Below are 12,514 nucleotides of genomic sequence, written 5' to 3' on the forward strand. Positions count from 1 at the left end.
TAAATGGTTTTCAAAAAATCGAAGAACAATTTTTGGTGATACGTGAAAATTATATGAAATTCAGATTTCAGTATACAAAAATAACGTTTTATTGGCACACAGCCACGTCGATTTGTTTTCTTATTGCCTGTGGCTGCTTTGGCCCACAATGGCAGAGTGAAGTCATTGTGACAGAGACCATATGGCTCACAAAGCCTAAGATAGTTACTAAGTGGCTCTTTACCTGAAAGGTTTGTGGACTCCTGTCTTTTTTGATTCTTATAATGTTTTTTTTTGTTTGTTTGTTTTTTTTTTTTTAAGATTTTTATTGGGGGAAGGGGAACAGGACTTTATTGGGGAACAATGGTCAAATTGTTGTCCTTTCAGTCTTAGTTGTGGAGGGTTCTGTTCAGCTTCAAGTTGTTGTTCTTTCAGTCTTAGTTGTGGAGGGCGCAGCTCAGCTCTAGGTCCAGTTGCCGTTGCTAGTTGCAGGGGGCACAGCCCACCATCCCTTGCGGGAGTCGAACCGGCAACCTTGTGGTTGAGAGGACAGGCTCCAACCATCTGAGCCATCCAGGAGCTCAGCGGCAGCTCAGCTCAAGGTGCCGTGTTCAATTTTAGTTGCAGGGGGCGCTGCCCACCATCCCTTACGGGAGTCGAGGAATTGAACTGGCAACCTTGTGGTTGAGAGCCCGCGCTCCAACCATCAACTGAGCCATCCGGGAGGCAGCTCAGCTCAAGGTGCCGTGTTCAATCTTAGTTGCAGGGGGCAGAGCCCACCATCTCTTGCGGGACTCGAGGAATTGAACTGGCAACCTTGTGGTTGAGAGCCCACTGGCCCATGTGGGAATCGAACCAGCAGCCTTCGGAGTTAGGAGCACGGAGCTCTAACCGCCTGAGCCACCGGGGGGGCCGGCCCTATAATGTTTTTGTACTAATTCCATTTTTATTCTCTTTCTAATGAGAAGACTGAGAAGTTACGCCACACCCAGGGTCACACAGCAGGAAAAGCTTGTCTTGGAACCCAGGTATCCTGACTCCTGAGTGCGGGGCCTGGCCGTTGGGCAAGAGTCCTCTTCACTAGCTGTCTCTGCGCCTGGGAATCCCCCAGCCTATGGCCCATCAGCCCTGTTACGGCAGAGGTTGGTCCAACGTGAGAGACTGCAGTGTCTCCTCAGATGGCCTCACACGGCACCTTGCCAGGCCCTTTTTTCCTCTGGAGCTCAGCCTAACTCACACAGGCCACTCTGTGAGGCTGTGGGCAGGAGGCCTCTCTCGCCAGCAGTGTTCGGTTACCCCAGTGACATTCAATTGTTCCTAAGAGAGGAGGCCCATTTTTGGCAGCTCCTAGACCTGGATTCCAGGAAGCTCCGCCTGACTCCTTTTCGGTTTGTTTCCAATCAGCGAGTCCACCTGTATCACTTTCCATTGGGTTGCATAAGTCTGCCTGCTGCTCTCCCTCTCCCTCTCTTGCTGTCATCTCCACACCGCTCTGAGCGCACCCCCAGCCAGGGAGGAAGACATGGGACCTATAAGGGGGAGGGCAAGATAGAGGGCATGTCAGTAGGAGTTTGCTGCTGCCAACGTAGACCCAAATGGCAGCTTGGCCCAGCCCCAAAGTTTCCAGGGATGGGTGTCTTACCCTAGATCGAGGCACCCTGGATCTCAGCCCTGAAAAGAGATCCCGAGGGTGGCAGTTCAGCCCTGTGGATGAAGGACCCACGTCTGTGTGTACACTGGCACAATCCCTTGACCCTAGGAAAACTGAAATTGGACTCGTGACTCTGAAGACAACTGCCTGAGTTCAAATCCTGATTCTGCCACTTACTGGCTGCGCGACTTTAGGCAAATTACTGAATCTCTCTGTGCCTCAGTTTCTGCATCCACACAATGGACATATTAATAAGACCACCCTTATTAGACTGTAATGGCAATTAAATCATTTAATACACATAAAGGGCTTAGTATAATGCCTGGCACATAATAAAGCTTCAATAAGTGCAAGTAATTATGATTATAATTATAAATATTACTATTGATAATCACCAAAGAGAACAGGTTGTATAAGTGCCCAAGGAAATATGAACAGTGGTATTCATTGCAGCATGATTTTTAATACTAGCAGATTGAAAACCACCTAAATATTTCTCAACAGGGAATGGCTAACCAAATTATGGTATACACACACTATGGAATTCCGCACAGCAGTTATAAAGAACGAGGCAGATCTCTCTGGCCTGATGTAAAAAGATTTCCAAAATATACTCTTCGGTGAAAAGAAAAGGAAGAAGCTGAAATATATACAGAACATGAAAATTTATGTAAAACAAAAATACAAAACTGTCTATGAGTAATATACATATGTAAATACACAGGAAAAAAGTCTAGAACAGCACCATCTGATAAGGTTGTTCCTAGCCACATTTAAATGTAAATTAATTAAATGAGATAAAATTTAAAATTCAGCTCCTCAGTGACATCAGCCACTCTTCAAGTGTCCTAGTAGGGAGTGGATTGGACAAAGCAGGTACAGCATATCTCCATCACTGCAGAACTTTCTATTGAATGGTGCTGGTCCAGATGGGTAAAAAAACCAAATCGATAAAAGCAATGACCTTTGCATGGAGGGGGGAGAGGATCGCAGGATATCATTTGTTCTTTTAACAGATATGTACTGAGCTCTTACTCTGTTCCAGGCACTGTCCTTACCCTGGGACCACAATAGACTCCAATCTCTGCCCTTTTGGAGCTTTCCTCCCAGTGGGTTATATGTGAAGTGGACATGGGTGCTTTGGTGAAAAACAGAGCAGAGGACGTGGATAAAGCATGTTGGTAGATGGCACAAGGTGATCATGAAAGACATTTTTTACATTTACCTGAATTTTTTTTTTTAATGAGGAGACTGCCTTACTTGTGTCATTAAACTTTCATAGAAGGAAACAGAAGTACCTCAGCCCTGGAGAGAGGAAACCTGGATTCTTGCCTTGGTTCTGTCCCTAACTCGTGTGCCCTGTGCCTTAACCTTTCTGGCCCCCCATTTCTTTATTTCGGTGTGCATTAGACAAGGTCTCTGAGGCCCCATGGGACCCTCCATCCTGGGGTTGGATGCTTCCATGAGTCTCTCCACCTGTCCAGGAAGACCACAGATCATTGGGGCCCTTTCGAGGTGTCAACATGTAAAGAGACTCTACAGGAACCTGTTGCGAGAATCACAACAAACCAAGAGGAAGGGGTGAGCAGGGGGAGGAGAGGAGGTGGAGAGACCTCCCATAGTCAGCAGAAGCTTGAATTTCCAGCCAACTTTGCCTGAGGGCTCTCTGTGCACCCAGGTTAAACCAACACAGAATTTCTGAGGAATTCCCGTTATAGTAGTACAGACAGACATTGTGTAATAATAGCTAATATTTATTGAGCACTGACGTTGTTTCAGGATTAATTCATTTAATCCTTATGACAATTCTATGGAGTTCTGTACATTTGTCAGTCCCATTTTACAGATGAAAAAAACTGAGGTTCCAACAAACTAAATGCCATCAGATTACGAGGTGGAGAGGCTGGGCGTCAACCCAGAGGCCAACCTCCAGGGCCATCAGTCTCACCACCATGCCTCAGCGCCTGCTGTTCACAGTCAACTATACCATAAACACAAGAAATAAAGGCTTTTTGCTTATTTAAAGCCGTCCATGCATGTGTTCCGGGTGCGTAGACTAAGTGGGAATTAATTCTGATCTGTCGTCTTGCTTCTGCCCTAGCCAGCCACTCCCCAGAAACCAAAAGAATCTCCAGTCAGACCAAAAACCTCCCGTGGCTCCCAGCTCATTCATTGTAAAACCCTGACTCTCCTCCACAGGGCCTTCTGTGATGGTCACCGCCCCCTTTATCTCTGATCTCACTCCTCCTGCTCCCTCTCCCTCCCCTCCAGCCACAGCCCCTCTCCCAGCTGCTCCAACTTGGCACCTCCTCTCGGTGCCTATGTGAGCTGTCACCTCATGAACTGAAGCTTCCTGGTGGAGGTGAGGTCAGAGCTGAGCCAAGCAGGGTGTGTGTATGTGTGTTAGCCTCAGAGAGCAGGGAAGGGAGGGGAAGGTTTCAGAGAAAAGGAGAGAGAGAGAGAGAGAGAGAGAGAGAGAGAGAGAGAGAGAGAGAGAGAGAGAGAGAATGCGAATGGCTCATTCAAGGGACGTAAAGAAAACCAGTGAGGTCATGTTCCTGAGAAAAGAAACTGAGTGGAAAATGGTGAGATGTGAGCGAGCTGGACAGAGACCAGTTTGTGTAGACCCAGCACACCTGTGAGGATATCTGGATTTTTCTCTTGAGGGCAATAGGGAGTTATGGAAGAGTTCTGAGCAAAAGAAGGACACATCTGGATTTGCTTTTCCCAGCCCACTCCGTCTTTCCAGGGGATGCTTTGCTGGTCACAGCTGGCTATCTCGTTTGGCCACGGGTGACCTTCAGTCTCAACTCTATCTCTAACTCATCCAGTGATTTCTAAAAAAATGACTTCTTTCCTTCTTGTGTGTGTATTTAGAGAAATGTTAGGTTTACAACAAAATTGAGAGAGAAATATAGCAATTTCCCCCCTAGTCCTCGCCTCCACACATGCACAACCTCTTCTGTTATCAACGTCACTCACCAGAAGGGTACATTTTTTACCAAGGATGAACCTATATGACTACATCATTATTACCCAAAATCTATAGTGTACCTCAGGGTTGTACCTGCATTCTACGGGCTTGAACAGAAGTATAATGACATGTATCCATCATTATAATATATTTCAGAGTGTTTCGCTAAAAATCCTCTGAGCTCTGCCTGTTCATCTTTCCTTCCACCCCCACACCTGGCAACCACTGATCTTTATATTGTCACCATGGTTTTGTCTTTTCCAGAATTTCACATAAATGGAATGAAACAGCATGCAGCCCCTTCAGATAGGCTTCTTTCACTTAGTAATATTCATTTAAGGTTGTCACTCTTTGGCTCTCATGACTGATGCTGCTATGATCAGTCACGTACAAATTTTTGTGTGTACACATATTTTCAATTCTCTTGAGTATATATATACCTAGGAGTGAAACTTCTGGGTCACATGGTTGCTCTATATTTAACTGTTTGAGGAACTGCCAGACTGTTTTCCCAAGTGGCGGCCCCATTTTACAATCCCACCAGCAGTGTATGAAGGTTCCAATTTTTTGATACCTTTTGTTTTTTGAGTCACTCAACTCTATGAGCATGTATCTATATATAGACAGAGAGGTGAAGAAAGGTAAGCATAGTGTACCAAGATGGGGTTGCAAAGGAAGGCTAGTACCTAATCATGCCAGACTTTAGACCTCAGTGAAGTACTGAGTTTTATTGTGATTTCAGAGGGCAGCTCTCGGACTTTTAAAGTATGAAGAAGCATGAACTGATTTGTATGTGTATGTATATGTGTGCTTTTTCATTTTTTTCACATTTAATCCCTAAATGAGTAATCATTCACGTGGTTCCGTCCCCCTGTAACAGGTAACTACTGTTTTATTTCCATGTGTGTTCATTTAGAGTTTGTTTTTGCATACATAAGCAAATACAAATACACATTCCTGTTCTCTGACTGTTTTTGTACAAAACAGATACCATGTTTCCCCAAAAATAAGACCTACCTGGACCATCAGCTCTAATGCATCTTTTGGAGCAAAAATTAATATAAGGTCTTTATAATATAATATGTTATATTATAAATTATGTTATAATACTGGGTCTTAAATTAATTTTTGCTCCAAAAGACGCATTAGAGCTGATTGTCCAGCTAGGTCTTATTTCGGGGGAAACAGGGTACTACCATTTGCTTTTTCACATAACAATGTGTCTTAGCGACTTTTCTACGTCCATAGGTATGAGTTTCACCACTTGTTTTATTGCTGCGTAGTATTCTGCCATTTGATGGGTCATAATTTATTTCCTTAGTTAAAATTTTTTTTTGCTCTTATGACCCATGCTTTCAATAAATAATTTCATACAAATGTCACCTCACACATATGCAAGGTTATTTGTAGGACAAATTCCCAGAAATGGATCAAAAAGGTATATGTATGTCATTCTGATAGATTTTGCCAAATTGCTTCCAGAGAGGTTGGGGCAATTTATACCCCTCCAGGAATCATGGAGGTGTCTATTGCCTCAAACTCTTATCACCCAGCGTGTTCTCAAGCTTCTGGAACTTTGTCAATATGATAGATGGATGGAACATGTTGGTTCCTGTAGTTTTCACTTGCGCTTCTTAGAATGAGAGAGGCTGAGCAGCTTTTCATATGTTTAACAGCCCTTTGAATTTCCTTCTCTATGAACTGTTTGTTTACATCCTTTGTTCATTTTTCTATTGGGTTGTTGTCCATTTTTCTTATCTGTGTCTAAGAGCTCTTACAATGAGGGAGAGTAGTTCTTTGTGGCATGAGTTACAAGAATTTTTCCCTAGTTTGTCATTTATGTTTTGACTTTGCACATGGTAGTTCTCTCTTTGCTATAAAGTATTTTGAAATGTAGTCTAATTTATCCATCTTTTCTTTCATGGCTTCTGGACTTTGAATCATCGTTAGAAAGTCTTCTTTTATATTTTCTTACAGTTTCATTGTTCATGTTGCATGATACAGCCAAATATTAGCCTCCTGTGTGTCTCATGCTGCAGCTGCTTTCTCACATTACTATTGATACAAAAGAAGCGATCATTCATTCATTTTAACTGCTGCATAGTATGACATCATGTGACTGATGAAACCACAGTTTATTAGCCTGCTCCCCTAATAATGACATTTAGGTGGCTTGTAATTTTTCACTGTTATACTCAATGCTGCAGTGAACACCCCTGTGAACAATTCTTTATGCTCCCTTGCCAGAATTTTTTTGGAGCACACATCTAGAAGCAGGATTTCTGTCAATGTCTGGATGTAAAACAGCATCTGATTCTGGTCTTAATTTGTGTTTCCCTAATTAATCCTGAGACTGGGCTTCTTTTCATGTGTTTATGGACCCTTTGGGTTTTCTCTTCTCATGGAAATGCCTTTTCAAATCCTTCAGTCCTTTTTCATAGGGATGATTGTCATTGTTTTTTCTTATTAATCTATGAGAGTTCTTTATAAATTCTGGATATAATTCCTTTGTGATATTGGTGTGAATATCTTCTCCTGGCTTGTCACTTGTTTTTTCCTTTTGTGGGGTCTTTTGTCAGACAGGAATATTAAATTTAGATGCAGTCCAATGTGTTAATCTTTTCCTTTATAGTTTGTGCTTTTTGTGCCTGGTTTAGGAAATTCCTTTCTCTCCAAGGTCATCAAGATATTCTTCTATATGTTTCTTTAATCATTTTAGAGTTTCTGAAGAAAACAAACGTTTTGAAATCTGAAATGGTGCCAAAGAAGATGCAGATGCTTTTATGTTCATTGAAATGGGGTATGGGTTAAGAAAATTGAGAAACATAGTTATAACCTCTGTCATCCTGTGGCCTCTAGCTCAGAGCAATCTTACATTTGCTGTATGTGGGTTGATGGATTATGGCTGGGTTCCTGGATGTGAAGACCCTAGACTCAGAGTTTCTCTCACTGCCTTTGATCAACACTCCTCATTCCTGCCAGTGGCCCTGGGGCTTAGCTGTGGCCACAGCTCCTGTCTCTGGGCCCCATTACTCTGCTCAAAGTAATGCTGCTGGCTCAAAGCCCTCCCCTGGGAGTCAGGGGACGCATAGAGGGAGAGAGGGGGAGAAGCAGAAACAGCTGTTTTTCCTTCCTGAGACCATGACAATATCTGATTCCTCCAGACACCTGCTGCAACTAATGTGCTTGGCTAATTGGCTTTCCCTGTTGCCGACATGGGCGGCCTTCCCTCCAATCTGTGGATGATATTTGGAGCCCTGTCCGTCTCTTGGGAATTGGAATGTTTTCTCATCCCTGCAGTGAATGAACTGAGCTCAGCTTCCTAATGTCAACGTTCCGTTCAGGAGCTGGCTGAACAGGAGCAGCAGGTGGCTTGGAAACAGGAGTCCTCTGACCTCCCCAGGGAAACTGTCCAGCAACTTCCCCATCTAAGGCCATTTTAGGATCTTCCTGGACCTCTGGCATTGTTCCTTTTTTTTAAAGGCCCAATCCACATCCTATCAAGCATAACAAAATCTACCCCCTTGGCCTAGTAAATACAATTCAATATAATCATGTGAGTTCAGGGGCAGTTGACCTAATATTATATTTGTAGTCGTTTTAATTAAACGTTGATTACTTTCACTTTTTGCAGGTTACATTTTATATTTTGGAGTGAATATTTTTTTTAGGTCTCAAACATCTCTATGTGCACTTGAAATATTTGGAGGCTCTTGGCTCTGGCGTGTGGAGTCCATTGATAATACTGCCACTCCATCCCCAGCTTACCTTCATAAGACCAGCTTTGCCAACCCCCCTACACCCCACAGAATATCCAAGCACTTGCCGAGTACCTTCCTGGGTATTAAATCATGAACTGCTTCCAAATCCTCCTCCTGTATGTACCAGTGAGGGATATTTGTAGAGATTCTTTGTCTTCTTGGCAGAGTCAAGGAGTATTTGCTAGACCCCCTTCATCTGTGTAAAATCTTGGAATGTGTTCTGAATTCTCTCCTACATATAAACTCAGGAGCTATTTGTGGAATACCACCTTGTGTCTACTGTCATGGCCTGTTTGCTCTGCCCCCTCCTCTGTGTAAATCAAGGAATATTTACAGAACTCCCTATCTCTAGCCTCATTAACTGCATGCAGAGTTTCCTATGTTTAGTACCACAGACTCTTTACAGAGCACCCTGTTTTAGATGGAATCAGGGAAATGAACCCTCCTCTGAGTGGACTCATTAATTGTTTGCAGAGCCCTCTGAACGACCACCAACTGTTCGCACAGCACATTGGGAAATCAAGGGAGAGCTACACAGCCTTTTCTATCTATAGATAGACAGAATTCTGTACTATTTGTAATGTCTCCTCCTAGGTATAAAATCATAAAACATTTACAGGGCACTCCCTGTGTATAGAATTTTGAGGTGTTTGAGCAACCATTTTTTCCTGTATATAGAATTATGAACTGTTTTCTAGGAACATTCTCAGGTATTCAGAATCATTAAATGTTTGCAGAGCCTCTTTGTTTATCATTATGGAATGTCTACAGAGCTTCATCATCTGTACAGATTCCAGGAGTGTTAGCTGAACCCCCTTCTTCTCTGTAGAATCATGGAATGTCACTAACCACTATACAACTTGAAATGTTTATTCTACATCCCTATTTACATGTTGGAGAGAAGTAAGAGCTGCGACGGATCATGGCCAGGTCGTGGAAGGTCTTAAAGCTCAAATGAAGGTAGGTTTTGTTCTATAAGCTGTAGGGAGTCACCCAATTTTTTGGAAGTAGAAGAGGAACGATGAAAATTATGTTCTAGGACGCTTAATATAGTGCAGGCAGTAAATAGAACGAACTGAAGGGTTGGTGGCTTGTAATACTAATTTTTCCAAACAAAGCAAAAATCAAGGTACTGATTGATTTTACTAAGCTCAATAATCTGTAGGAAATACTTGATAAAATAAAGACTCGTTCTTTAGTGCAGGGTGAGCAAAGTACAACCCGTGGGCCAAGTCTTGCTCTTTTATACCAGTTCCTCGTATTTTACTCTCTCTTCAGAGGGGCTGAGGGACAGAGCCCTGGAAAAGTCTGGTCATAGCAACCATGGGTGAGGCAGGAAGTCATGGGCGCCCTCATTGACTGCAGCAGGGAGTGTAAATTGATACACCCATTTTGGAGAACAACTTGTCAATAGTTAAGCAGGAGATGTGCATATTTTACTGCTCATCAAATCCATTCTTGCATGTCTGTGCTCTGGAGAAACTTTTGCTCTGATGCAGAGGGCACAGACAGAGGGGTGCTGTTACAGTTGCTATTGCTGTGTCACAAAGCACCCCAAACTTGGTGGTATAAATAATAACATTTCCTTAAGCTCCTGGATTTGGAAAGGTCACAATGGGGACAGCTTCTCTGGAGCTTTAGCTGGGGAGGCTTGAAGGTTGAGGATGACTTCACAGTTGGAGGCTGGAATAGCTAAAGGTTTGTTCTCTCACACGTCTGGATATTGATGCTGGCTGTCAGCTGGGACCTCTGCTGGGACCCTTGACCTCTGCTGGAGCTTCCTCACAGCACGGTGGCTAAAAGTCAACCAACACGGCAGAAGCTGCATTACCTCAGAAGTTGTGCAGTGTCATTTCGGCTTCTTTTTATTGGTTACGAGTGATTCACTGTATCACACAGATTTAAAGGGAGGGGAATTAAAGAAACTTCTAGAAGACCATGAAGATGGGAAATATTGTTGAGGCCATCTTGGGAAAACATGTTTATTGCAGCAGTGTTTGTACTGGGCCGCCATCCCTTTATCCAAACCCCTAGGGGCCAGATGTGTTTTGAACTTTAGAAAATCTCAGAATTTTGAAAGGTAATATGGTACATATATTGAATATTTATATACTACTCCTCGAGAGGGATGGATTGTCTTGTAAGCAAAAATCTAAATATTTCCTCAGTGGAGCATATGCATATTAAATGTGATAAAGATTACAGATAGCTTTCTGTCTCCTGAGGTCCAGTTTTGCCACTAAAGAAGTTCAGGTCAAGTCAGGTCAAGGGTCGCTGTCAAATAAATTATGAAAAGACGTGTAGATTTCAGATTTTTTAGATTTTGAATTGTGGCTAAGGCTCTATGGACCAGTAATAGCAAAATATTGGCTATAACCAAAATAGACATCATCAGGAAAAAGGAATTTAAAAAGTGTGGCCTAATTATATGATGAAATACTACACAGCAGTGAAAAATGAATAAATTCAAGCTATGTGTTTCATTGTGGATGCATCTTATAAAAACAATGTCAAGAGAAAGCAAGTTGCAGAAGAGTATGTTCATGATCAGTTGGGAAAAAACAGGTTATGCTATAGTAACAAACAGCCCCTATATCTCAGAGGCTTAAAATACAGTTTCAGTTCTTGCTCATACAAATGTTCATCAGATGGCGTTGGGGGAGTTTCCTCTTGACTCTGGCATCCATCCAGAGGTGGGGCAGCTGCTCTGCGGAAAATTAATGGTTATTGTGGTAGAAAAAAGAGTGGAAAAGAATGTGCTGGCTGTTGAAACTACTGGATAGAAGTGATGCTTGTTACTTCTGCTCCGAGTCACACTTTCCTCTGAAAGGGGTAGATTGACCACTGCCGGGCTGGAGGTTACGGGGTCAACCTCACTGCCAGTGCTCAGTCAGCTGGCATTCCTGGCACTAGAAGCACTCCATGCCAAGGCTCGTGGGACCAGGAGGGTAGTTATGCACCTGTTAACAATCTCACTGCCTCTGGGAGTTTGAACTGAGATAGTCATTGCTCTGTGACATTATCACTGTACCGGTGATTAGTGTTTGTGAATTGTGCAATGGCTTCCTTAGGGTGGGTGCTTGGAACCTTCTCCAGTAGAGTTTGAATGGGTGGGGATGACACAGTGTCACTGTGACTTTTTACTTTAGGCTATGGATCTTTTTCTTTATGTTTGACTTGGGCAAGCTTGTAATTGGGTGTTGACAAATATACAAGGCTCAACTTGTGCTCTCATGGCATTTCTCCAGGGACCTCCCTTTCTTTAGGCTACTCCTTCCTCTAAAATCTTTAAGGGCTCCCTACGTCTCATAGGAACAAGTGTAAGAAGAGTGACAGCTCCCATTGATTGAGTGCTTGTTACATGGCAGACATTATGGACACTATCTCATGTCCTCACAGCAACTCTAGGAAGAAGGAACTGTAGTAGCCCCATTTTACAGATGTGGAAATGGAGGCTCAGAGAGATGAAATGCCTTGCCAAGATTACAGAGTGAGGGCAAGGAAGAGGCAGGACTGATTACTCACCAGATCTTTCTGATACCAGGGCCATTACTGAACCACAGGGTTAGGCCCCTCTGGTTTCACCCCCCACCCCCTTTTCCTCTTTCTTGGAGGGACCTGCTGCTCCAGCCAGGCTGGCCTCCTCGTGCTGCCCTTGAGCAAGCCTGTCTCACCTCCCCTTCAAAGGCCATTTAGAATCTCACTGGATGCCTTCCCTGACTATCTGCCACACGAGTCCTGCCCTCATCGCATTGTACCAGATTACTCACTTTCCCATCAGACCTGTCAATGGGCTGTGAGAACCTCCACTTTGTCAACTGTGTACTCGCCGATACACCGCATGTGTTCAGTGCACACCTGCTATTGTTTTGGCATTCCTTTAACAATTATTGAGCATCTGCGGGGTACCAGGCACGGTGCGAGATGCAAAGACACAGCAGAGAATGCAACAAAATCCCTGACCTCATGAACTTAAATTCTGATGTGGGAGACAGAAAATGGACAAAGAAACACGTACATGTATAATATATCAGGACGAAAAGTGCTCTGAAGAAACGTAAACCTGGGTAAAAGGATAGAGAGTTGTGGGGTGGGAAAAAAGAAGATATTTCAGAGGAGAGGTCTCTTAGAAGGGATACCCTTTGAGCA

The sequence above is a fragment of the Rhinolophus sinicus genome, chromosome 13, assembly GCF_057876585.1.
Source record: "Rhinolophus sinicus isolate RSI-liver-muscle chromosome 13, RSI-T2T, whole genome shotgun sequence".
Classification (NCBI taxonomy): domain Eukaryota; kingdom Metazoa; phylum Chordata; class Mammalia; order Chiroptera; family Rhinolophidae; genus Rhinolophus; species Rhinolophus sinicus.